At 45.3% G+C, this 26,634-nt stretch overlaps 1 protein-coding gene and 1 pseudogene across 9 annotated transcripts in view; both read right to left on the minus strand.

Moving 5' to 3' along the window:
* The window catches only part of CACNA2D3 (calcium voltage-gated channel auxiliary subunit alpha2delta 3), a 935,925-nt gene that overhangs the window by 127,961 nt on the left and 781,330 nt on the right, over positions 1 to 26,634 (minus strand). The window lies entirely within an intron of this gene.
* On the minus strand, positions 15,783 to 15,901 carry LOC120367302 (5S ribosomal RNA; annotated as a pseudogene).

Below are 26,634 nucleotides of genomic sequence, written 5' to 3' on the forward strand. Positions count from 1 at the left end.
AACACGTGTAGGAAGGCCTGATCTGTTTGGCCACACGTTTCTTTCATAATCATTTTGGGTGATTTTTTTTTTTTTTTGTCCTGTCAGAGCTTCTCGGAACAGTCACCTTTGGTAAAGTAGAGTAAATGACAATTATAAATGCTTCCTCCATTTGGGTTCTAATTACTTGACTGGACTGATACTGAAAAGAATTAGCAGGGTTGTGGAGTGGAATAATAATTTTCTTTTCACCCCTGAGGTAATCTGGAAGCATTTTTCCAGACTTCATCTGAAGAAACCTATATTCCCCCAGCTTTCCCAGGCTGCCGCAGCTAGCATCAAATAGTTTTTGTCAGACTATTTTATTCTCACAGAGCTCTTCAAATAATATTATTTCAATAAAGTTTTCAAGCCAATACATCTTTAGAGTTAATTCCCACCCTTTCAACCTTTCAGAACAAAACATTTAAGCCTCAGGCTTCATTGTATTTTAATCAGGGCTGCACAAATCAATGTCCTTTAAAAAATTATAAGCTTCCAAGTTATAGCTCCCTAGTTAATAATTTCTTATTAGGTCACCACCTAATAACAGTTACCAAAGAGACCATAGCAAAATTGGGGGTCAAGTTTCTAAACATTTCCAAACCAATAATAGAACAGCCACATATATTTGCCAAACATCTCTGAGTTGGATGTTTATGACTGTATTTAATACAAAATAGCACTAAAGTCTCCACGTGGGCAGTCCACAGAGCTGGAGGGATGCCTACAAACCCTCTGAGTGTCAGGTTCATGTTACAGGGCACGGAGAAGGAGGAGAACTTGTCTAAGCACACCCAGCTCACTGGAGGGACCTGAGTCCCCTGTGGAGCTTCCAAACTCAAATTCCCTCCCGTGCTGAGAGGGAACTTCAGTGAAATGAACACCATCCTGCGCCCCACTCTGCAGAGAGCTACAGGGCTCAGCTTGGCCCAGCTGGTACCTTGTGGAACACGAGACTCAATGTATAGACAGTTCATTTGAAAAACCTGACAGCACTCTGATGCAACTGCCAGATAAAAGGTTTTTTTAATCGAGACACGGTCTTGCTGTGTTGCCCAGGCTGGAGTGCAGTGGCATGATGATGGCTCTCTGCAGCCTCGACCTCCCAGGCTCAGGCGATTATTCTACCATAGCCTCCCGAATAGCTGGGTCTACAGGCATGTGCCATCATGCCTTGTTAATTTTTGTGTTTTTTTGTAGAGACAGGGTTTAGCCATGTTGCCCAGGCTGGTTTCGAACTCCTGGGTTCAAGCAATCCTCCTGCCTTGGCCTCTCAAAATGCTGAGATTACAAGAATGAGCCAACCATGCCTGGCAGGTAAAATATTTTCGGTTTACCGAATCTGGCAACTCTAGGCTGGAAGTCACGCCGAACATCCCCAGGCAATGACCTGGGTGATCTCTGTTGCATACTTAGCCCTGAGAGAGTTGAGATGGTTTGTATTCCGCAGCTTAACTATTAGGACTGTAGACAAGGCCACTTCCATCAACATGACTTTCATGACTTCACTATTAGTTCCAGAAAATTCTTGCCCAGAAAGATAATAACTTACTTTACTCAAAAGAGGTCCCAATCCCAACCAGATCCCCACATTGGAAGACCTGCCCAGACTTCAAAACGCTGTAAATATCCACCCTGGCTTCCTCTTTCTGAGACACTTCTAAGACTATCAAGGTTGTATTCTCCCTTATTGCCATGGGAAATAAAATAACTTTGGTCTAAAAATATTCTTTAAAAAAAAATAGAGGTAGGGTCTTGCTCTGTCACCCAGGCTGAAGTGCAGCGGCACAATCATAGATCACTGCAGCCTCCAACTCCTGGGCTCAGGCCATTCTCCTGCCTCAGCCTCCCAAGTAGCTGGGATTACAGGCTAGAGCCACCACACGCATCTGATACAGGAAATATTCTGATGGTTTTCTTGTCAGCAGTTAAAACGGCTTAAGATCATTTTTCAGTATTTGACATTAAATGACATTCTATATTATTTATTCATTGTGTTTCATCCCCATCTTACTAGAGGTTGAGGCTCCTTGTTTACTGCTGTATTCCCTGTACCTAGAGAAGGGCCCTGCACAGACAGGCACTTGTGAACACATGTGAGGTGGTTGAATGCGATGTGAATGGAGATATCAATTATTCTCAGGCAGATTTCTCTCTCCAGAGATCTCTCTCTGCCATCCATGTGGTTTGGACGCTATCCCAAGGGCAATAGAGAGCAATGAAAATGTTCTCAGCAGGGTAGGGAAGGATATGAGACATGAACCAATTTGTGCTTTGGAAAAATCTACAGGTGAAGTTGCCAGGATGCATGGTTTGTGTCTAGGGGATTGCGTAGGGGTCAAGCATGTTCATCCTACCACGTAAGAGACAACAGATGGACCTTCATGGAGCAATGACATGAGGGATGGAGAAGTGGGATCTTGTTTCTAACCCCTCCTGACTGGGTGAAGCCTGGAACCCCTGCGTTTGCCAAAGACACATCAGTCACATCCGAATCTGTCCAGACACAGCACCTCCTCACCAGCCCTTCCCAACACACACACCAGACCTCAGGGCTCTGTAATTTTAGTTTCATAAATTTGAACACACTACTGCTTCCAAATAAATTATTTAATGAACCATATTTCTCTGCTCACCAGATGTGCCTCTGAATTACCTAAGACTTACTCCATGATGAAAATTATTTTATGGTTTGGTGCAGTGGCTCACACCTATAATCCCAGCACTTTAGGAGGTTGAGGTGGGAGGATTGCTTGAAGCCAGGAGCTCAAGATCAGCCTAAGCAACAGAGTGAGAACCTGTCTCTACCAAAAATTTTTTAAACTTAGCTGGGTACAGTGGCGTACACCTATAGTCCAAGTTCTGTGGGAAGATCGCCTGGGCCCAGGAGTTGGAGGCTGCATTGAGCTACGATTGTGCCACTGAACTCCAGCCTGGGGGACAGAGACCCTGTCTCTAATAAAAAAGAAAATCATTTTATAAAGTGATTCACAGGAATTATATCACATGATCATAGCAGCAGTAGTAATATTATAATCTCATTTATTAAGCCCTCTAGTACATGCCAGGTGTCTGCTAGAAGCTTAAGAACATTTATTGCCAATCCTAACAACATCCTAGAAACTTGATGTCGGAGAAGAGCAAGGGTCATAGAAGAAAGTTATGGGCCTCAAGTCTCCTTCTAAGAAGTTACCTTCACCCCTGTTTTCAATGCACACAGCAAAGGCAAACAGGTTTCCATAACTGTCAGATGTAGTGTGCTCTCAGTTTTTTTTCTGTCAGATAAAATACAAACTGGAGGTATCAGGATAAGTCATTCACTACCTAAACACGCTAGAATATTGGCACCAATTAATGCATCTAAGTATTCAAATTGGTTCTGTTTTCCCCTAGATAAGGATGACTGATTTGCTTAGGTGATTAGGCCACTACCTTAAGATTACTCAGAAAACAAATTACCAAATCCGGAGGTAGCGTTAGAGAACTCTGCACTAAAGAGGCAGGATCTGTAAGATGAGCAAGAACTTATGACAGCCTAAGACCAGTAGAAGAGGGAGGGTGGAGAAAGCGTTTTTGGCTGTGCACAAAATCCTAGGCTGGCAATGAGTTTGAAGAGACTGAGAACATTAAGACCACATGGTCCATGCAAGTCGGGAAGTTGAACTTTCTGGCCTTTATAAGGCGAGATCAGAATGGTTAAAACAAAAACTGGTGATTACTCGGGGGATAGCCTGCCACACCAAAATTGTCCCCTTGGTGGTGGGTCAATACGACCATTGCTCTCTTTTCCCAGAATCTCCAATTCATTGAACATGGAAAGGATGACTACACCACGAACAGCCCAGGGAAGACCGTGCGCGTACGAGTCTGCTCATGCAGCAAGGCAGCCTGGCAAGGCAAGCCGCTGGGCTTGGTTCCCCCTGGCCAGGGAGATACCCATTTCAAAGTGAAACACCTGGTTGGCAGATGTGACCAGCTGCAGCAGACTGGCCCAAGGCGGCTCCTCCCAGAAGAGCTGCACACGAGGTGATTATGAGTAGGGAGGGGAGGGAGAAGGAGACAGTGAAATATTAATGAGGGGCAGACAGCACTCCGGAGTCATCAGGCAGTCCTGGAGTGGAGGCTGCTTTTCCCCTCTCATTTCTTGGAATCTCAGAACCTTAGAATATGTGAGAGTGTGAGAGTCAGTCCTGGAGTGGAGCATACCAATGTTTTCCCTCTGTCAGGCAGGTGGTGACGCTGGAAAGGCCATTTTCTCTTGTTAAGTGATGGCTCTTTGACTCTCACCTGGTTTCCTGAGCAGGCTGAGCTGGTCAGGTCTTCTGAGGGTGGGCTGCCAGGTGGGGCTGGCACTTCCCTGTCTGATTTGGCAGGCCAAGTCCAACTCCTTCTCTGCAGGGCCAGCAAACACCCAAAAGAGCCCCCTCAGCAGACAGAGGCCTCAGGGGAGGGCCAGGCTGCCTGACCTCAGTGTTCCTCAATTCACACCTTTCTCCATTCCGCCAAAATTCTGTTGGGACTCGAACAATGATATCCCAAAGACAGAGCTTTGACATGCCGAAAGGCTTGAGAAGCTGCCTCAGAATCAAAGTTCCTCTAGCTTAGCCTTGTTTCTCCTCTGATCCTAAGTGCAAGGAGGGACTCTCATTGGAATGTCCTCATCTGACCAAGATAGTTTTTTCCCCAAAAGAAATGCAATTGTCTTAAACTCCTGCCCTAGAAATCTCATCAAGAAACCAGGAAAGATCAATGACCAGAGAAGAGAGTGGGAGTCATCACCAGTCCAGACAGACTTTTCATCTATTCTTCTGAGAGCAGCTCCGAGAGATTACCTGGGGGACATTATCTGCATAAGACTCCCTTTGTCCCTGTGCAGCTCTGCCCCTCACCGTCCCTAATGTCTGCTCCTCTCCTCCAGCATGGGTCCCCACCTCCCTTGTCCCCTGTGAAAAACGTATATACGACATGTAAGCTTCTGTGCCGCACTGGGTTATTGGGTAGTCACACTCCTGCGATTCCCCATGTGATGCACATTTGCATACATTTTGTATGTATTTTCTCCTACTGATCTGTCTTTTGTCGGCTGATTTTCAGCAAACCTTCAGAGGGTGAAGGGGAAGTTTTCTCTTCACCTCTCATATTCCCTAAGCATAGGTGGTACCTAGTAAGCATTCAATAAAAACTAGATGAGTAGATGAATGAGCAAATGCACTGTGGTACAGACACCAGGAGGTTAACCCGTGCCTCTCATCCTCTCCCTGAGCAGTCAGTCTGAAACCCAGTTGTTCTTCTTCCCGGAGATTCCTGGCACCCCCTGGCTCTTCTCCATTCCCTCAGCTAAAGCATTCCATGCTTAAGGCCTCAGGGAAGGGAGGACACACAGGAATCCAGAGAACCAAGAAGCAGATTCTGGATTTTTGACTCTTAAAAGTGGAGGCCTGGGGAATCTCAGGGCAAGAAGGAAAACAGGACTGCCTGGGCCAGTTTGTCCTCTCTGTACCCTGCCTTCTCCACACCCTACCCCCAGCCCACTAAACAAGCTGCTCAGGAAAGATGATCTGGACTGGAAAGGGAAGAGAATCGAAGGGAAAGTGAAGGGCTGGCAGGCTGGAAGACCAGCAGCACGGTGTCCAGGCAGGCATCCGCCTTCCTACCTTGGGCCTAACTCTGGAAACTCCCAGGGCAGAGAGGAGTCTTCTGCTCCACGCAGCCCTTTCTCTCCTGCTGCCAAGGATCCTAGAACATCCCTGCTCTCAGCCCTGCTACTGCCAGAAAGGAGACAGCCTCCCAGAGGCCACAGATGGACAACTCAGCGGGGGAAGTTTCCCTGCTCCTGTAGGCTCCTCAGAGTGAGGCCCAGGGAGCTGCCGACTGACTCCAAGGTGACCTTCCCTTGGAATGAGGAGGCCACAGCACTGACCTGTGCCTGGACTGATGACAGAAGACCAGATGCGACTGGGTGACTCAGGAAATGCCTGCGTGATGACATGATTAAATACCTCCCTCTCCCTTCAGCGTCAGGTAAACCCTGGGAATAGGCCGAGACACACTGAACTCATGGAAAGTGCTTGCCTACCAGGATAACGAAGACTTCTGATGGGATTAGGTTGAATTCAAATAAAGCTGCATCAATTGCACTCCCAAAATCTGTGGACTGAAATCTGTGGCCTTTGCTCGTTCAAGACACAAGAACATAAACAATGGAGCACTTAACAAACTGGGGTAACCTCAAGAGGCTACTCCGATTCCAAGCCGCAGATCTTTCCTCAGATCAGCTTGCGGCCGATCCCGGACGAGAACCTAGGGCTGTGGGCATCGAGTTCCAGTGCACTCCCTCGCCTACCCCCAGTGATTCCCATGGACTGCCAAGCTGGTACAGGCAGGAGCCCGAGGCTGCCCCAAGTGTTCACAGGCAAGGTGGAAAGCAGCACAATGGCTTCATCCTCACCTCCTTCCCAGCTCCTGGGGAACTGGATCTTTTAGCATAGACAAAAGTCTTTAAAATAGAAAGGATCCTGGATGTCCAAGTACTGCAAGAAGGGGCTTTGAGAGAATGAAGTCTTCTGAGGCCCCTTTGGAATGACTGGTACGTTTCGTCTACCCATAGCATGGGCCATCGGACCACCCCACGCAGGGGCTTCAGCTGTGCCCCACGATCTTGGCCCCGTGCTGTCTGTACTCAGGGTGGGGAATTTCGTGAGTCTCACCTCTGTAGGTGAGAAGCCACAGTGTTACCAGGCCCCAGCACTCTAGCAGTTTCTTAGGTACCATCTGTGTCTGCTTCCTTCCCAGATTGGAAAATTTCTAGTAAGTCCAGGTCTGAGTCCCGCCTGTTTCACGTACAAGCAACATGCCTTCAGAGTCAGATTTCTCATCTGCGCATGGGAACAGGAGTCACGCACACTTTATAGATTTGTGCCTTAAACGAGCTAATGTATGTCATGAGCCTGGCACAGCACCAGGCACGTAGTAAATATTCAATAAATGCCGCCCATACACACACACAGCAACAGATACATACATTAAATATATGCATTATTTAATCCATATCCTGTTTTCCTCCCCAGTAGCTGAGTCATCTCCATACAGTTGGTCAAAGACTGGGGAATGACCCTCGCTCAACAATCTATCCAATAAAGAGTTAAGATCCCTCCAGCAGAGGTCCCAAATCCATAGAATGGCCTGCTTCTCAGGTTCCTTCTGAGCCTTGTAGACGCCATGTCACCTTCAGGAGCATTAGGCTTCAAATCCCTGTGAAAAGTTTCCTCCTTTGTTGCCGGAAGACAGATAAGCCAGACCTAGTGTCATTGCCACCACCCAAAACGTTGCCAACTCTGCTGAGTTTGTAAGACATCCGAAGAGCACACAGAATCCTCACAGACGGATATTGTCATTGTCCCTCTGTTCTACAGCTGAGGGCATGGAGGTTTCTGAGTGGCTGAGCCAGAAAACACATGATAGAGGTTTCCCATCTGGAACTGGGGGGATCTATGTGGGCACCAGAAATTTGAACCCAGATCTTTCTGACTTCAGAATAGAAGCAGAAAATAACTAAAATCAATAAGCCACAGGGACTCACCTAAAATTAGCTTAAAAAATAGGCATTGAATGACTCTCCCCCTATAGAAAAGAATGACGCTCCATCTGCTTAATAGGAGATTGGTTAAGTCCACATGTTTTCTCACAGGTTTTTGCTTCTTGTTTTATTTTTTTCTTTCCAACTTCTGTGAAATGATGCTTCTGAGAGGCCAAGTAGAGCTCCTAAAGTGCTCACCACACCTTTTACAGCTTCCAGGCCCTTCATGTTTGTGGCCTCACTCTGAAGAAAGACGACAGCTGGGGAGGCTCCTGGGAACCAGGCAGGGCCCCAAAGAGATCAGAGCCCTGGGGGGCTTAGTTTCTAGGAAACTCAGGTGCCCACAGGGGTGGTGCAGAGGGCAAAGCCAACATCCTTTGTCTCTAAGAAGGCGGTTACAGAGGGAAGAAATAGTACAGGACCCACAGGGTGCAGGAGGCAGTTTACAAACATGGCTGGTCAGCTGGGCATGGTGGCTGACATCGGTAATCCCCGCACTTTGGGAGGCTGAGGCGGGCAGATCACTTGAGGCCAGGAGTTTGTGATCAGCTGGCCAACCAGGTAAAATGCTGTCACTACTAAAAATATAAAAATTATCCGGATATGGTAGGGGGTGCCTGTAGTCCCAGCTACTTCGGAGTCTAGGGCAGGAGAATCACTTGAACCCACGGTATGAAGGTTGCAGTGAGCTGAGATTGCATCACTGCACTCCAGCCTGGGTGATGGAGTTAGACTGTCTCCAAAAATTAAACATAAAATAAATTTAAAAAGTAAACATGGCTGGTCCTAAGAAAACAGAAAATAGAATTACTGAGGGCCTACCCTGGGCCAGGCATCCACCCTGTGTTACCTTACTTCACCCTTCAGCCATCCTGCGAGGGAGATGTTTTCTCCATAAAGGTTACAGGGCAGTTTAGTGACTTAACCCGGGTTGTGCAGTTGCAAGGACTTCTTGAAGCTGGGACTGGAGCCCTGCACGCCTGACTTAGAGCTGGCTGCCCTGTGGCTCCCAGGCTCTCCCGTGGTTCTCAGTGGGGCTGCGTCACCCCCTAGGGGACTGTTCTGGAAGTCCGTGGTGATGCTTTGAAGTTCACAGTAACTGAAGTCCTACAGTTCACAGGACAGCGCCCCAACAACCCACCCCACCAAAGAGCAGTTCCGTGGCCCTCATGGTAAATTGTGTGGAAACCGCAATTCATACCTGGTCTTGAACCAGACTCTGTTTTATGTCCAAATACAAAGTATGTCTTGCACATGGAATTTTCTAGAAACATTACTATAGTGCCATGAAAGAGAGAAATGAGTCTTCTTTATCTTGTCTGTGGCTTGGCTATTTCAGAGGTATGCCCTGACTAAGGGGCACATCTGTGGGTGAGATGTTTCCATAGTGGCCAATGCATTGACAGATTTTGCACCAAAGTGCAACACACGCGTCTATCTACTTTACTCTGTATTCTCGTCATTGTGCCCCAACATTTATGTATTACAATCTATATTTTCCTATTATCAACGACTCTCGAGTAGTTCTTGATATTCTAGTTGGAGCATTCTATAGATGTTTTTTTTTTTTGGCAGCATATAGGAAAACAAGATACATTTTCTATGAATTTCATTTGGAGATAGTAAACGGGATATTACAATGATTATTAAAAACGAGCCTTGGGTGTGAGAGGACTGAGGACTGTCCCGCCTTCAGTTTCCCCTCTGCCACTGAGCCCAGTGAATTTCCTCTTTTTTCTCCCTCTCACCCCATTTTGTCTGTGGCTCTCCTCCTCTGCTCTTGCCTTGAAAGCAGAGACTTGGCTCAGGTAAACCTCACATGTCATCATGCTTCCTCTGTGCTTCCCTTCCCGTTTATTTTGGCCCCAGTCGAGGTGCAAGATATTGGTATCTGAGGCTCAGCTCAACTGATGGATTTCCCATCTCACAGCTGAGCAGTAAAGGAATGGGCTTCTTTCATGAGCAGAGAACCTGGGTATTGGATAAGGAAAAGCTTCTCTTGAGGCCTCCCTGCCACAGCCTGGAGCTGTGCAGTCCACTCTCCGGTTGGCATATTTTCTTTGATCAAGCAGCACTGTCTTTGAATTGCTGGTAGGCTGGGAAAGAGGGTGAAGCATTGCACACTGCTTCTTCTTGCACAAAGCATCTTAATTATAATTATTGCCAGTATTATATCACTACCTTGCAAGATGAAGAGGGAAGGAAGGAACACTCGGCAATTTCACAGCACGCACAGGTTCCCTTAAATGAGGAGGGGGTTGCAAAGAGTAAAAGAGCAAGGAACAGAGCCCTCAGCAGATTAAAAGGGGCCTTTGTAGTGGCTGCATCTGTACATTAAAATAAATCTCTCCCAGCACTAAAATAACATCTACATTCATTTGGGCCAGTGCCACATTCAGCATTTAAGAAATTTGACAAAACATTGCTTGAGCATGTTGAAGTTTGCCAGTTCAGAACAAAACAAGAAAGCTACCTCGGCTGCATGGAAATAGTTCTCCCAGTTCCCTACTTTCACTTATGACTCCCATTTTCCAGCTGCACTTGAAAGAAAAAGACTTTGCCCTTTTTTCAGGTGCCAACCACTTAGCGTGGCCCTGAAATGCGCAGCAAATTGCCATTGGAGGTGGTAGACTTCAAGAGGAATCTTTTTCTTTTCCCCTAAAGGAAACTACTAGAGACTCTGCATGCCTGATGAAGCCTTTAATAGCTAGAGAAACATTATTTAGGGTGGCCCTCAGGTAGACTAGACATGAATAATGCCTCATAAAAGTAATTACTTCTACCCAGAGCACAGCATGCCAGATGAGCTTGGCAGGAGCCCAGTTTCCAGAAAGAATCACAGGCAAAAAAAGTCTTCCATCAAGGAGCCTAAGGATGTATCTATCTGTGGCAGAGACCACCGTCACTTCTGCGGAGCATGCCCCTGCAAAACCCGTTCTGAACTTTTCTGAGACCTTGACCAACGATGTTGGGAGCTTTTTCAGGCTACTGTTGGCAACACAATTAGGCCTGAAGTAAGTGACAGATGCACTTGAGAATGTTGGTAAGGTACCCCGATTCCAGTGCTGTCCCTTTGGCTATGGCATCAATGGGTGGATGTACACAAATCTAGAGCTGGAATGGTGGAGTGGGCCATTGAACCCAGCCTGCTTATTTCATAAGCCAATAATGAACGGTCCAAAGAGGCTATCAACTTGCCTGACATCATTCATAGACGGCTCAAACTAATCTGAACTCCAGCTGAGCTGGAATAATGGACCCTTATCCAGTTGTATCAGGTTGGCTGATCATGCAGTGGTGCTCATGGTGAAACCATTGCAGCAAGATGCTACCTTTGCCCATACTAGTTTGAATGTATATAGGCCCTTGAACTGCTCTTAGTTTTACCAGCTGAGCATGCATGTCCCTTTTTTTTTTCCAGCAGCAGAGCCCCTCCTCCTTACCCACACCCCCACAACATTTCCTTTGGCGAGCTGTCATGCCTCCAGTTCCAGTCCATGTGGTTTGTGTAGGCTTAACCATCCAACCCGTAGGCATAGGGATGCATCCTGTGCTTCTGTGATGGGTACCCCCCTAAACTATACCAAAGTGGTGGGCACTGACCTAAACTATACCCATGAGAACAAGCCCCAGGACCTTGAACTGAAACTTTTAGAGTGGAAAGAGGGGGTTTCTTTCCACTGAGTTTATCAATCTGCTCAGATAAATATTGAGGGCACTGGATGAGGAAGGTCTGCTTGAGAACAGGACTGACACAAAAGTAAAACAAGGGACTGAGAAACTTGATGATTTCAGCTGCGCCCCAGACCCAACTGTACCTGAAGCCAGTTGTAACTCTGGACTTTTTAGTTTCATGAGACAATGAATTGCCAACCATTCCAAATAATCAAATAATCAACTTCCTTTAATTTACTGATTTTCCTTAAGCCAATTTGAGTTTGGTTGTTGTTGCCTGCACTAAACAGCTCCTGACAGATGCAACTGTAGTCTAGGTTGGTAGGAGATGAGCAACTTACCTTCATGTAAAGAGATCCATCACATAAACGTCTGCATGCAGACAGTCAAATACAATAGCTGACAACAGCATGGGCATGAAAGGGAAATCTGTGGCATGAATGGTGCCCTCTTCCACTTCATGTCAAGTGTCTCTCATGAAGCCTAGTATTCCTTCCAAGGAGCCCCATCATCCTTCCAGCATAGCGTGCCTGGCAACCATGACCATCATCCAGTAGTACCAGGTTGGCTGATCACGCAGTGGTGCTCATGGTGAAACCATTGCAGCAAGATGCTACCTTTGTCCATACTAGTTGAATGGACATAGGCCCTTGAACTGCTCTTAGTAATCAAGTTCTGGGCAGCAAAGCAGGAAAACACATATATGCCCATGAAGGGCCTAGTTGCTAACTTCTTGGGAGCATTTTAATTTCTTTCTAATGACAATTATCAAGAATCTCCCAGTCTTTACTGAGGTAGGGTGTGAGATGACACAGTGAGAGTTACTCACATGGATGGGCTCTCAAGAGGTCACCTGGAAGGGACCCTGGGCTCACACCACACATACTTTCCCAGGCAAAAAGTTTCCTATCTCATGTCCTCGCCAAGACAACCAGGGGAAAGTGGGCTGTGGGTGAGAAGAGAAGTAGAAATAGAATGCCATTGCAATTTGAGGTCAAAGAAAGGTCGAGAGAACTTGGTGAGCGATATTCAACTGGACATCTCCACCTCCTCCTCGGTCTGCCCTGTATTGAAGAAGAGGGGCCAAGACTGCATTTCCTGGAACCTCCCCCATGTCTGATGCCAGATTAGCATTTGCCAATGAGGAACTAGTGCTAGACTTAGAAGGCAGCAAAGAGACAGAGGCCATGTTGCTGTAGAGGCAGTGGCAGGCAAATTTGTTGGTGGATGTGAGGTTTGAAGCAGCTCCCAAGTGAGTGCTAGAGAACCATTTACATGGATGCTTCCTGACCCACATGCCCCAACACTGCAGTGATTATAAAAGCCTCCAGTTCTCTTAAGGCTAGTAACCAAGCCCTTAATATTTGGAATACATAGGGTAACTTCTGTTTCCAAGACCAAGTCCTAACTGATAGAGTTAGGACCTCTTATTTTCATGGGGTACAGCCCGAGCAAAAATGTCCTTTGCATGCTGCTAAGTTTCCACTACCTCCGCACTATAATCAGGTCTATTAACAGGGCACCAGGCTACTGTGGGGACATCTAGCACTCAGGTTGCTGTGGATATATGCTGTTAACGCACAGTCTCAGCAGTATAGGTTCTTCTGTAGGTACACAGGAGAATACTTCAGTGCCTCCTGCGAAGTACTATCCTCCACTGGCAGACGCCAGCTGAGATGACCTGGATCCTGGTATTCCTTTTCTTTCTCCCTGCTCAGCAAGTCCTAACTACAGCCTCTCATATACCTTGTTTTCTATCTCATAAGTTTATATTAGCACCACTTGGAAGATTATTCCACCACCCTGCTTTTCCTTTCCTTGGTCTACTGAAAAAGTTCAGAGGAAGCATAGAATTAGAATCCAGTGCTCCCACTTATCCGCTGTGGAAGGGATTTAGGCAAGTTACTTAGCCCCTCTCTGCTCAGTCTTTAAAATTATGATGATAAAAATTAGATCAAGCAGAGTGTCTGGCACACAGTAAGAGCTCAATAATTGTTAGCTTTGGTATTACGGTATTTTCCTAGAATGGAAGATCACTTTCATTATGGGGTAGCAGAAAAGATTAATGATGACGCGATTACTTGTCTAAGGCTCTCCAGGTAACTCTAATCATCTTAAATGCACTATGGTCACAGGCAGATTAATTTTTCAGAGTGCTTAACTATTTTTATCGACACAGTGTTACGATTCTAGATAAAGAGCATTCGCCCTACAGCTCCATGCCTTAAGAGTAATCTCAGTAATCTCAAACAGGGACTACATGGTCCCATGATTTTTTTAAATAAACCACATCTACTTCCAAAGTTGTATGTCTTACCTTTCATTTCTTCCATGGTTTCAAGTGTTTAAGAAAGGATTGGATTCTTTTCATCCAGTGGAGAAGAGAGAAAAGCAGCGTGCTTCTCTGAGGTTGGGCAAAACACTAGCTCCCCACAGGTTTGCAGCCAGTTCCCACGAAGGGACAGCTCTGTCATTATTTGGCATTTTGGAACAAGGAGTTGGTGCAAGCAAAGTTCTTCGTTAAGTCAAACTTTTAGTTTTCTCAGCCACTGGAAGGGCTGTTTCTAAGAGGCTGTCTCATATCACCTCTCCTTTCATTTTCCTCCCCTCTCTATAGTCTCTTCATCTAACAATGACTGAGGATCTTCTGTGTTGAGGACACAGTGAAGGATGTGACAGCTCAGGCGTTCCCTGGGCTAGAATCTCTGAAGGCACACAGATATTATGCAACCAATAACCACTGTGGTGTCTGAAGACACATACAATGTGGTACAGAGAAATAAGAGGGGGCACTCGACCAAGTCCTGGGGATCGGGGGAGAAATGCTTTTAATCTGCAGCCTGAAGCTAAGGGTGGGAAGGAAGCATTAACAGGCAAAGTGAGGGGCAGAGAACGAACATGAGAAGCTGAGACACTGAGGTGGAAGGCCACGGAACTGAGAAGCTTTCAATACAGGCACATCAATGCATACTGCTTTTTATTTCTTCAGAAGTTTCCACTTCTATTTACGGCATCTTAGAATCAAGCCAATGTGATAATGAGACAGAAGACCTGTTTTCCTACTGTTTGGAAAGAGCTAGGCGATTAAGGGTAGCAGAGAACCCTTGTGAGGGGCAGGAGCCAGTGCAGAGGCCAGGCCCCCTCCTTCATTCCAATGAGGATGGCCCCGCCATCTACCACCCTACCTACACCTGGCATTACCCCAGCTTTGCTGCACTGCCCACTGACTACCTGGCAGAAGTAACTTCTCTGCATGCTGCAAACCCCGTCTGGTCCCTGCCTGACCCCCAATATACAATGCCCCAGAACACCTATAATCTTGAGAAAAGCAAGGGTGCCCGCAGACACCTAATGGGGCGGTGACAGGAAGCCACTCTCAAATCTGCACTTTGCAGCAATGGTGACTGTGCTGGATAAGTTTGAGATTCCATCGGGTAGCCTGAGAGGCAGCGACACTAAAGTTTGAAGAACTTAAATAACTTGCCCCAGGTTATGGTGCTAATAAATGGGAGGGTATGGAGCGAAGCCCAGGTCTTCTCAAAGTCTGTGTTTCCTACGGGTAGACACCCAAAAGACACTGTTCTTGCTCTGGAGACATTCACAGGCACCTAGGGAAAAAGAGGTGGGCTGCATACAGGAAAGAGAGGTCAAAAAAGAGATGGCATTTGAAGACACAGACAACTGGCCCTACTTGGCCACTTTCAAGACCAAGAGACTACAGAGTCAGGACTGGAGAGTCAGATCCCCTGGCAATTCTAATCACTGCCACAGACAGACTGCAGGGCACACTACTAGTAGGTATCTATACCATGTATTCTGCTGTACATGCCACAGATACCATCTTATATATTCCTGAAGAAGTGCTAATGTTCAGATGAGGTAGGGATGAGGCGCTGAACTGGGAACATGAAAACATGCATGCTGACTGATGGGAACTCCTAATCTTCCTTTCCCTGCCCAGGGGACAAAAAAGCTTATATGCCCCAAACAAGCCCTAGAATTACTGTCATCTTTCCTATTCTCCAATTTAGCTGAGTTTCCATTGATTTACCTAACAGTAAAGTCTATTTGCGAAACTCAATCTGCATATTAGTGCCTCACTCTTATATGAGAACTAGTCTACAGATATTTGGGGAGAGCCTTCATCTTGAAAAAGAAAGGAAAACTAATAAACAAATGAGTTAGTGTTACAGCACGACAGCAATCACACACACACACACACACACACACAAACACACACACACACAAACCCAGCTCTAACTATAGTCAACATACTCGGATAAAAGAAGTTATCATGTCTCTGAAACAACAAAAGGCTGCTATAAAAAGTAACTCTGGGAAATTTAAAATAAAGCAGTCAAAATATACAAATGAATTTAAAAGTAGAAAGATATACACTGGGAATAGAAAACCTAACAGGTAACAAAACAAAAAGATCTGGAAAATAATCTAAGAAAATTTCCTAGAACAGAAGGATATGTACTTTTTTTTTTTTTTAAATTAAAAAAAAAGCCTACAACACCCAGTATTCCCAGGTGATCTCCCATCCAAGTACTAACCAGGCCAGACCCTGCTTAGCTTCCAAGATCAGATAAGATCGGGCATGTTCAGGGTGGTATGGCCACAGACAAGGATATGTACTTCTAAAGTAAAAGAGTTCACAAGTCCTCAGTGCAATGAATGAAGTGGATTCACAACAATGAACATGCAGAAAGCTTCTAGGGTTGAGGATGCGCAAACCTGTTCCTACCAAAGGCTGTGGAAATGGTATGACATCAGACTTCCTAAACAACACCAGAAATCAAAAGAAAATGGAACAATGCCTTCCAAATTCCGAGGTACAATGATTTTCAGCCAGGAATTCTATGTCCAGTCAAATGATTAGCAAATGAAGGCATGGAACCAAGACATTTTCAGAGTTATAAGGTCTGAAGAAATTTTACCACCTTTTCTTAGTAAACTACTGAAAAATGTTCACCACCAAAATGAGAAATTCAGTTAAAAAAAGGAAGGCATGAGGGTTTAGGAGAAAGGAGGATATGAGAAGGGAAAATGGGGAAGAGAAGCCTTAGGTGCTCACATGCCCCCCAGACCTAGAAAGCTATTAGTCCAGACCGAAACAGGATGACATAGAAAGTTCTCACCAAAGCAAGATGAAATAGGCAGAAATGCCAAACATTGAGAAATTAGTAATAATAGATATTTGAGATATCTGATGCAACACATGGGGGGAAGATGTGAGATGGGTAGAAGGAAAACTAAGCAATAAGAAGACAAGGGGATTTTCTAATCCAGGGAAAAATATCACAAAAAAGAAAACACATACTATACTATTAACACAATAGAGAATGTACTTAGATTGTTCTAATAATATAATCACTTACTAATTAATCACAGACAATGAAACAGGCATACAGCCATGTTGGTGAAATAGGGAGAGGGCAGGAAGAGCCGGTGTAAAAAGTCTAAAGCACCATAGATTAAAGGAAGTAAATATACAATGTCTAAAATTAGCTTACAAAACAGCAATCCTTACTAGCCAGTGAAAAGTAGAAACACTAAGAAAGTTGGAAGTGGTGGCCTCTAGGAAATGAGAGTAGGGGTTGGGAATGATAGATCAAGGCATGATTTTTTTTTTTCTTTTTTTAAGAGATAATATGTTGTTATTGCCTGGGCTGGGAGTGCAGTGGCATGACCATAGCCCACTGTAGCCTTGAACTCCTGGGTCAAGTGATCCTTTCACCTCAGCTTCCCTAGTAGCTGGGACTACAGGCACCTGCTACCATACCTGGCTAATTTTTTATTTTTTAGAGATGGAGCCTTGCTATGCTGCCCAGGCTGGTTTTAAACACCTGTCCTCAAATGATCCTCCTGCCTCAGCCTCCCAAGTTGCTGGGATTACAGTCATGAGCCACTACACCTGGCTCCTGCTTTTCTTCTTTTTAAAACATCTTTAGCACAACTTAGGTTTTAGAACTTGCATTTACATATTACTTTGCTATAAAGCCAAACTTAGAAATACAGATGCATTAAGAGTAACAAATAATCAGCAGGTTCAAGGTCCTGGCACCAAGATTCAGGCCTGAAACTATTTCCCTCTTAGCTTATTCCTCCATGCGCCCACATGCACTTGTGGAGGCTGCTGGCACTGTGACAGAGGATGGCAGAACCCAGGGGAGAGGTCAGTCCCTACTTCCTGGGCCAGAATCTGTATCTTTGAGCTTTGACTGAGTCTACCGGTCCAGAAGGGGAGTCTCAGCCATGTTGAGACCTTCAGGGGACCATGGGCTCGTGTGAAAAGCACTGACACACCTGTGCAGAGATACATGGTTGTATCACTGCCCTGTTGTAGAAGTCATTCTAAGATACTCTGGGGTGCCATGGCTAAAGTACAAAGGATTGCCGGGCTCTAGCCAATACTTGCTTGGTAAACCCTATTTGAAGTTCCTACGTGACTGAGGATGCATTTTTGAGAAGAAAACCGATCCCCAAAATACCACTTGTGATCATCTCTGGATGGAATGATTTTCACATAAATCAAGTAGGTTTACTGAAAGGCAGCTGTCTTTGCCATTTCACCAGGTTGAAGTTCATCCCACGGCGTGCAGTTTCCATTTTTACTACAGCCGAGACAGGTGCAAACAGGGCTGCAGAGCTGTGTGGCAGGGAGGAGGCCAATGCACGTCCCTGAAGTGTCTGCCCAGACCCAAGGGACTCGCCCTAGCCCTTGACATAATATCCCTTCCTCTAGAGACCAAAGGCATCCATGCCAACCCTCGTGGTTAGAATTCTACCAAGATCCCATTAGCAGGAAGAAATGATTACTTTAATAAAACTTGAACTTGTAACATCCTACAAACCATTAAATGTTATGGGTTGCCTCGTCACAAAAGACAATGAAAACAGTATGGGGCATTGTGCAGGGAGCAATGACAGATTCTGAAAAACCCAAATGTCCTCCAGACTTTATTTACTGCTCACCCACATAATCCCGGTATTATAAACACGATGGACAATGAATGGAGGGGGAAGACAATGACAGACGAAACTGGAGTCTTACAGCACTATCCCTGGGCCACTAAGTAGTTTGAAAATAGTGTCCGTTAGGATCCATATGTTTTCTGCATGTGTAAGAATACTCTCACACAGGGGGCTTACTTCATAACTGAGATTCTTTTTCATTTAATTCAGTCATATTAGATTATGGGGCTGATTATGATCATATCCACAAATCAGTATTTTAACAGAGTTTCCATGGAAACACTATATGCCCCTGTTTTTTAACTTTTTGGACAAGGCTTTGCCTGTTTAACAACTTGAACAAGTTTGACGAGGACAACATGTTTTGTTTAAGTTACATTAACTGGGGCCAATATTTCCTAATTGCATTACCAGGAGAAACATTCACGGCATTACTCGTACCATGGAAAGCCTCCTCCAGCCCAGTGTTCGATTTGCTTTAATCACTGGAGAACAGGAAACATACCAGGATTGCCTCGTCTTATCAAGTTTTAAATGTGTTAACTGTTTTTAAATCTATGAAGTAATCTCCCTTATTAAATGACAAAGTTAGTCTTGTTAAGAGGATCGGCATTTACAGCTATATCCATTTATTTCTCGAGATGCAAATGTACAGATACCTTTGGCTCCCTGCTAGGGAGCTGAACTCATTGTTCATAAACAGATGGCCTTTTTTGCATATGGGTTTCAGAAAAATTCCACCAAAAAAGCCTCCTTCCCCCCAAAAAATAAAGTGATTATACGAAGCACAGAATAAACGCACAAGGAATGTCCAGAGTACAAAGAGTTTTCATACAACAACCGTTTCCTTTTTTTTTTTTTTTTTTTTTTTTTTTGAGTGGGGTGGTTCTTTTCTTTTTGGTCCTTTTAGGCATTCACACTCAGAAAACCAGAGATGTTTACTTCCAATTGTGACAATTTGGGAGCAGCTTGTAGCAAGGTTTTTGAAAATGCTGTATTATATAAAGACATGGGTAGGGGGTTTTATGGACTGGTGTCAGAGTTCACCCCGACAGCAAATAAAACATACGGCCCGAAGCTCTGTGAGATGTCTGTGTCTGAAATGCTGGTGGAGCTTAATAAACTATCAGTGAGGAATAGTTTAATTTTACAGCACTAGGCACTGAGGCAGTAATTTGAGTGGGGTGAGCTGTATTTTAATACATCAAAGTATACTATACTACAGGGAAGTTGAATGTATTTTTAAAAGACAGTTGCTCCCTATTCAGAATTACTTGACTCAAAAACCTTCTTTCTGAAGGAGGATAAGTAGAAAACAGTTGCAGTCTCCCAAGAGCTACCCATCTTACTTTTCAAACTGTGCATTTATCTCAAAAGTTAGCTAATCTGTCTCCAGGTAAATGCTTCTTACTGGGGGTCTGGGGCTGGGGACTGAGACTGGACACCAACGTGGTGAGTGTGTGGTTCTCTCTGACCACAGAAGTTTGAGCTATCCAGTGGGAAGGCTGTGAGGTCAGCTCCACCTTCTCCATCTTCCGCCCCTCTTTTTGAGATGCTCATTTGCTCAAACGGGAGTTTTAGAGGCATCCTCTGTTCTGCGTTATGACCTAGAATTCCAGCATGGAAAGGGGCAGTCATTCCACTTCCACTTTCTTCCAGGGCATGCTTTATCTTGAGACTCTGGATGCTGTAAACCAAGCCTAGCCCAGCGGCTTTTGTTCATGTCATTGCCCCAACAATCGTGTGGGCCGAGGGGCAGGAGCAGGCCCACAAAATGCCATGCTTCTCCCGCTACTGGTCTATAGATCAAAGAGAGTTCTCTCCTTCCTGCCCAGCAATGAAGAGAGGGTAGGTCTGCAGGGGCAGCTTCTGAATGGGGAAATAGCCATGACAATTGTGTCCCAGATCTGACTGATAGCTCTGTCCTGGGGGATGGACCAAATTAGCGCTAACTCTGTGCATGAAATGCCTTGCTTTCCCCACCTCTGGCCACAGCACACTTCGCCCGACCCCTGGCCACAGCAGACAGACAGCAGGCTTCCCTCTTTTCCCTGCAGCCCTTGCCCCCTTGAAGTAATAGACAATGGAAAGCTACAAGGGTGAATGACTTGGCCCTTGTTTCGCTTTTCTCCACATGCAAGGGGAAGGCACTGGGAAGAGTAAGATGAGATAAAAACGCAGAGCAGTTCAAAGGCTTTGAAGTCAGGTTCAAGTCCCAACTCTGCCCCCTTAGAGCCTGGGTCTCAGACGAGTAAGCCAGTCTCATCGAGTTTCAATTTTCTCTTTAGTAAGATGTTGAAGATGATAGTTCCTACCCTGGAATGGTGGAGAAGTAACATGATCATTTCCAGGCAAAACACCCTGTGTCTGAGACCTTCTGGAATGTTCTAGGAGTTTCAGATGTTGGGATTCAGCCTTGAGAATTTAGAGATGCACTGTGTCCAACAAAATGGATTTCTAGATGGCGGAAAAGCTAACCAAATAGTAAGCTGCTAAAGAACAGTGCCTCATTGTCCCAAATGGAGAGGTGGCATCACAGTGTTCTCTTGGTCCAGTTTGCTGTCTAATGTGTGCTACCCTTTTCAGATCAGCTTCCTTTGGACTAAGCACTTCATTTTTGCAGGCCAGTGCACATACTCTCCTGGGCCAGCTTCAGCGGGAAAGCATATCCACTGCCCATGGCACACTAATGGGGATCGGCCATGTACCCAAACTCAACCCCGACTTTTCTAGAATCACATTCCTAGCGCAAGCCATGGGCTTCCTGTGCAAATGCACAGACAGAACAACTTTTTCAACATGCTCTATAATTCTGTGTTTCACTTGAAAGGCAATTTACAAAATAAAAACTTATTTTTATCATTGTAGAAAAATTACCATGGTCACGGGACAAAGAGAAGACACTGAGTGTACATCAAGATGTAGAACTTGGGGGCGGGGGAAGGAAGGGGGTTTGGTCAATAGCTTCCTAGGGCATGATTCAAATTTTCCCCTCAGCAAAATGGCATTTGGCTTTGTATTACATACTTTAGAGGCATTTGAGCTAGTCAAATGACAAGGATCTATACTACAGGGACACCAACTAGGATTATGTTAGCATGGTGCCACCAGCTGGCTATCGAATACTGTCTGCTTCAAGCACTGGACGGGAAAGGATTCTGAAGCCACAAATGGGCCCATGGGCTGCTGAGCGAGGCTTCCATGAGGCCACAGAGCAGGTAGCTGCAGGACATAAACACTCATTTGCCACTTCTGGTCCGATGGAGTGTTTGCATCTGCACTAACATATACACAAACGCATAAGAGGAAATGTTATGTCCCACCCAGGCTGCCTCAGAGCTGCAGCAGGACAAGTTCTTCCTTGACTGCACTGGACTCAGGCACTGGTGTGGTGAGGATGCTGGTCTTCCATTCTGCTGCCCCTCAGACATATGCAGAAAGGATTTGCCCACAACTGCAAACTCCATATCAATAAAGCTCAGAATCTGAGAAATGTATGTGGGGATTTCATAATGCTTGTGAAATCAACATCCTCTCTACCTCCTCCAAGAAGTATACAGAAGACAGCAAGGGACATTTCTCTGGTTATGGTCAGATGGTGAAGCTGCCAAAGAATACCAACTCCGAATGACAATCCCGCCCAAAGCACATTGCAAGGTGCACCACAGGGCTCTAATCCGGACCTGAACAGCAGACAGTGGCAGTCTGGCAAAAGCGTGTGTGTGAGACAAGGCTTTTCAATATTAATAATAAAGTGATTGGGAGATGAGGTGGGGAACAGCAACTAGCCTCTCACCCCTTCTTCAGCACCTGCTTGCCCAAGCCACTCCCCGATCCTCTGTGCTGTGACCATGCCCACCTTCTGCTAGTCCCTAAGGTGCTGTGCCATCTCACTAGCTTCTCAGCATCACACACACCATGCCTACTACCCGGAATGGCCTTCATCCCTTTCCTTCTCTGCAGTAAATTCTAGCCCGTATTTCAAGTTTCAGCCTGGTTCTAATATCCATTGGGATGCCTGCTCTAACCTCCCAGACTGCATTGCCAGACTGTGTTCCCTTATAGAACCATGTACCTCTTCCTCCTTACACTTTTAATGGCTGTACTTTTTCATATAAAGTTGACCCTTGTACAACATGAATTTGAAATGCACAGGTCCACCACTACACACATTGGAAAGTACATCACTGACGGAACGTGAAACCTGGATACCCGGAGGGTTGACTTTTCCTACAAGTAGGTCCCACAGGCCAGCTGCAGGACTGCAGCAGGCAGGTTCCGGCACACGCGGGGGAGGGACGACTGTATTTGCATAGTGGTGTAACGAATTTCTGTCCCCTTTCTACATTGTAGGGGCCATTTGGACTGCAGGTCCATTCCTTAAGCTGTGTCTTATTTTGGTGCCCATGATACTCCCAAACAGAGCTTTGGAGGTGGAGAACACTCCGTAGATGCTTCTTTCATAAAGAATACACGACAGGGCCGGGCGCGGTGGCTCAAGCCTGCAATCCCAGCACTTTGGGAGGCCGAGGCGGGTGGATCAAGAGGTCGAGAGATCGAGACCATCCTGGTCCACATGGTGAAACCCCGTCTCTACTAAAAATACAAAAAATTAGCTGGGCATGGTGGCACATGCCTGTAATCCCAGCTACTCAGGAGGCTGAGGCAGGAGAATTGCCTGAACCCGGGAGGCGGAGGTTGCGGTGAGCCGAGATCGCGCCATTGCACTCCAGCCTGGGTCACAAGAGCGAAACTCCGTCTCAAAAAAAAAAAAAAAAAAAAAAAAAAGAATACACAACAAAGGGGTCCAGAGTGAGAGTCCCTCAAGCACACCTTATTTTTATATAAGGGCGTTTTCACCTTCAGGAGAAGTAGGAAAGCACCAAAAACAGAGGAACGCCGGTCTCTAAGGGCTGAACACAACACCGGCGCCGCTCACACGCAGCCAGTCTAACCACCTTAGCGTTTCTTCACACACAGCGGCACTCAGCGGCCTCTCCAAATGCCTCCGTGGTGGGAGCGATTGGAGGCCACGGGCAGGAACTTATAAACATCAGCTGTAGCAGGGAGAGTCCTAGGCGGAGTTTATTTTCTCCTCAGCCCTCATTAGCATCACAAATGAAATGCTGACAACAGATGAAGGAGCTTGCCTGTTGGACACAAATGTTTCCACTCCTATCAACCTCAAAACTCTGATAGTCATGCTTCATGATGAAAGCTAAGCGGCCCTGGGGAGATGACTACACGCTTTATCTAATTATGCAAGGATGGGAAAGAGGGCCTCCTACCAGTGACGGCCGGGAGACGGGCTGACTAGAGGCAAGGCCCACAGAGAAGCCTTAAAAAAAATCACAGCACAAGCAAGGAGTAGGTGGCCTAATACGGGACTTTGGAATTAAAAGCAAAGGCGGGAACACCACTATTGCCCCAGAAGGGGAAGTTGCCCATTATCAACTTGAATGCAGGCTGCAGCAAAGTCAAGGCAGGGCCTTTATTTTACTAACAAACATCCCCACGTGAAAGTTGTAGCTGCATGATCCTAACAACCAACTTTCCTTTGTTTGTGGAGCCATTTTGATGACAAGCAGAGATACGTAAAGCACAAATTCACTAAGACTGCAGTTGATTCCAGGCACACACACAAAGGCTTTATAATATGAAAAGGGGGGAGCTCTGTCCACGGGCAGAATACTCCTTCGTATCTAACTTGCCTGTTCTGGGGCCAAGCAGATTAGCTCAAGCAGATACAATCTAAGTGCCTAGGTGATATGTATAGACACAATAATAGAATAGACTAGCTAATGTGTATTACTTTGTGCAAAGGCATTTTTTTTGCTATGATTCTTGTGATAAACTGTTTAACCCCTTCTATAAATCTGCAAGCTGGGTTCTTTGCGCAGATGACAAAGTTGAAGATCAGAGAGGTTAAGTAACTCATTTAAGGTCACACAGCCAGTAAATGTTGGAGGCAGCATTTGAGCCTAGATGGTTTAAATCTAGATTCCATGTGTTTTGCAGGAATACTGTTCTAAAATGAAATGATTGGACTCACAAAGGGGATTCCTAAAGTTCAGGATGTATAATGTGGGTTACAATCTAAGTCCTGCTTAAGACAAACTGTTTTCCAGAGCATTTTCAAGCTATGTAAATATCAAAGAACTTATATAGAGCAAACCTTAAAGAGAAAAAATCGTAACGCAGACTTGTTATTGCTTCATGATACACATACAGTAAGCTCTAATTTAAAAATATGAAACATGCATTGTAATCTATTACAGAAACTGAACTATCAGGTTATAGTAAAAGCAAATAAAAATCCACCAATGAGAACTGCACAAAACACTCATTTTATGTGTTAACATGAGCAAACAATCAAACATGAACATGAATTTGATTCCAATTTATATTCTTGGGGCACAGACAAAAGTAGCCAATCAAAAGATCTAAGTAAAACAACGTGTCAGTGTGAGGCTTTGGCCAGGCTTCCTAAGCTGCCATGTTTCTTGATCCTTTTGTTTCTTTCATTAACTTTATGGCAACCAGCATCTGCCTATGTTTATTCCACCAGCTGCATGAGCTCACTAATTACCTTTAATCATACTTATCTGAAATGCATCTTTATCTTCACACATGTCCTGTGTGCAGGAAAACTGAATGCTAGAAGGCTGATGTTGGAAAAATATTGGAATGGGAAGTCTGTATTTCCTCTGGCCCTGACAGTGTAGGGAGGATTAACCCCCAAAATGCATCTACGTCTACCTCTGCCACCATCTGAAGTTCCCCAGCAAGGACTTCTAAGAACTCGTTCCCTGAGGGTTGGATGGCGTCAGGGAAATCCTACCTTGTTCAAACAAAATCACGTGCAGTCTACTTTTATGGATAACAAGTTCCAGGTGATGAGAAAACTGCTCAATAGCACCCTCCAGACTAGGGCGTGATGGCTCACACCTGTAATCCCAGCATTCTGGGAGGCCAAGGCGGGTGGATCATTTGAGGTGAGGAGTTCAAGACCAGCTTGACCAACATGGTGAAACCCCCGTCTCTACTAAAAAATAAATACAGAAATTAGCTGGGTGGGGTGGTGCATGCCTGTAATCCCAGGTACTCAAGAGGCTAAGGCACGAGAATTGCTTGAAGCCAGGAAACAGAAGTTGCAGTGAGCTGCGATTGTGCCACTGCACTCCAGCCTGGCAACAGAGTGATACTCTTTCTCAAAAACAAAACAAAACAGACTGGTAAGTTCTTTGAAGACCAGGAAACAGTATGTTATGTCTCTTCTAGTCCACACAGAACCTGCCTAAGTCTTCGGCTATGTGGACAGGCGGATACTGAAAATAAACATTTTGACCACGTCTCCCTTAGCTTTAGGGAGGCTGGAGGCATACATTTCAAACCCACTACTCCACTAATTTTATCACGCAACTCAAGGCCTGCTAAAGGGTGTTCAAATTCCACTGATATTCATAGGCAGTAAACTGAATAACCCTAGGCATCCCTTGAACCTAAATTCTTACCTTAACAAAACAGCAAGAACAAGGAGACGAACAAATCCTCCCCACTTTATAGAGAAAACAGAAGGCAGTCCTGGTTCGCCACTGAACAGCTCAAGAGGAAACTATGTTCTCACCTTCTGAGTCAGAGCTTCCAGATAATTAAATTTACATCTTAATGTCAAAAGAATGGGTTGTATAAAAAACGACCTTGGGGCATAAAATGAATAAAACTATAGGTTCCCTGAATATTGTACCAAACATTGGTACTCACAACCCATGAGTTTGCAACAAATACACCGGAAACCGTCGGCAAGTTACTTACCTTCTCTGCCCCTCTTTTGTAATTTATCTTCAAACAGTAACGTCTTGGACGAGCGCGGTAGTTCATGCCTTAATCCCCGAACTTTGGGAGGCCAAGGCGGGTGAACCCTCGTCTCTACTAAGCAAAACCCCGTCTCTACTAAAAAGACAAAATAACTAGCTGGGCGTAGTGGCGCATGCCTGTAATCCCAGCTACTCTGGAAAAGGCTGAGGCAGGAGAATTGCTTTAACCTGGGAATTGGAGGTTGCGGTGAGCCGAGATCGCGCCACTGCGCTCTAGCCTGGGCAACAGAGTGAGACTTGGTTTCAAAAAAAAAAAAAAAAAAAAGTAATAGTAACATCTTCATTCATTCAACATTGACTTGGTAAAGCAACTATGTGGGTTTGTAGAAAGTATAGGAAACAAAGAGGTCATTTGAAACTTAAAGCCTCGTGAGTTGTTGTCACTTTAAAGTGAGATTATGCAAATCACATGTGGAGGCAGAAACTGCTACAATCTCCAACAGCTGCGTCTCCTCTTCCAAGACACACTGCTAGACATTTCTCAGCCTCTCTTGCTGTTTGACA

Source organism: Saimiri boliviensis, chromosome 8 (assembly GCF_048565385.1).
Source record: "Saimiri boliviensis isolate mSaiBol1 chromosome 8, mSaiBol1.pri, whole genome shotgun sequence".
Lineage (NCBI taxonomy): Eukaryota > Metazoa > Chordata > Mammalia > Primates > Cebidae > Saimiri > Saimiri boliviensis.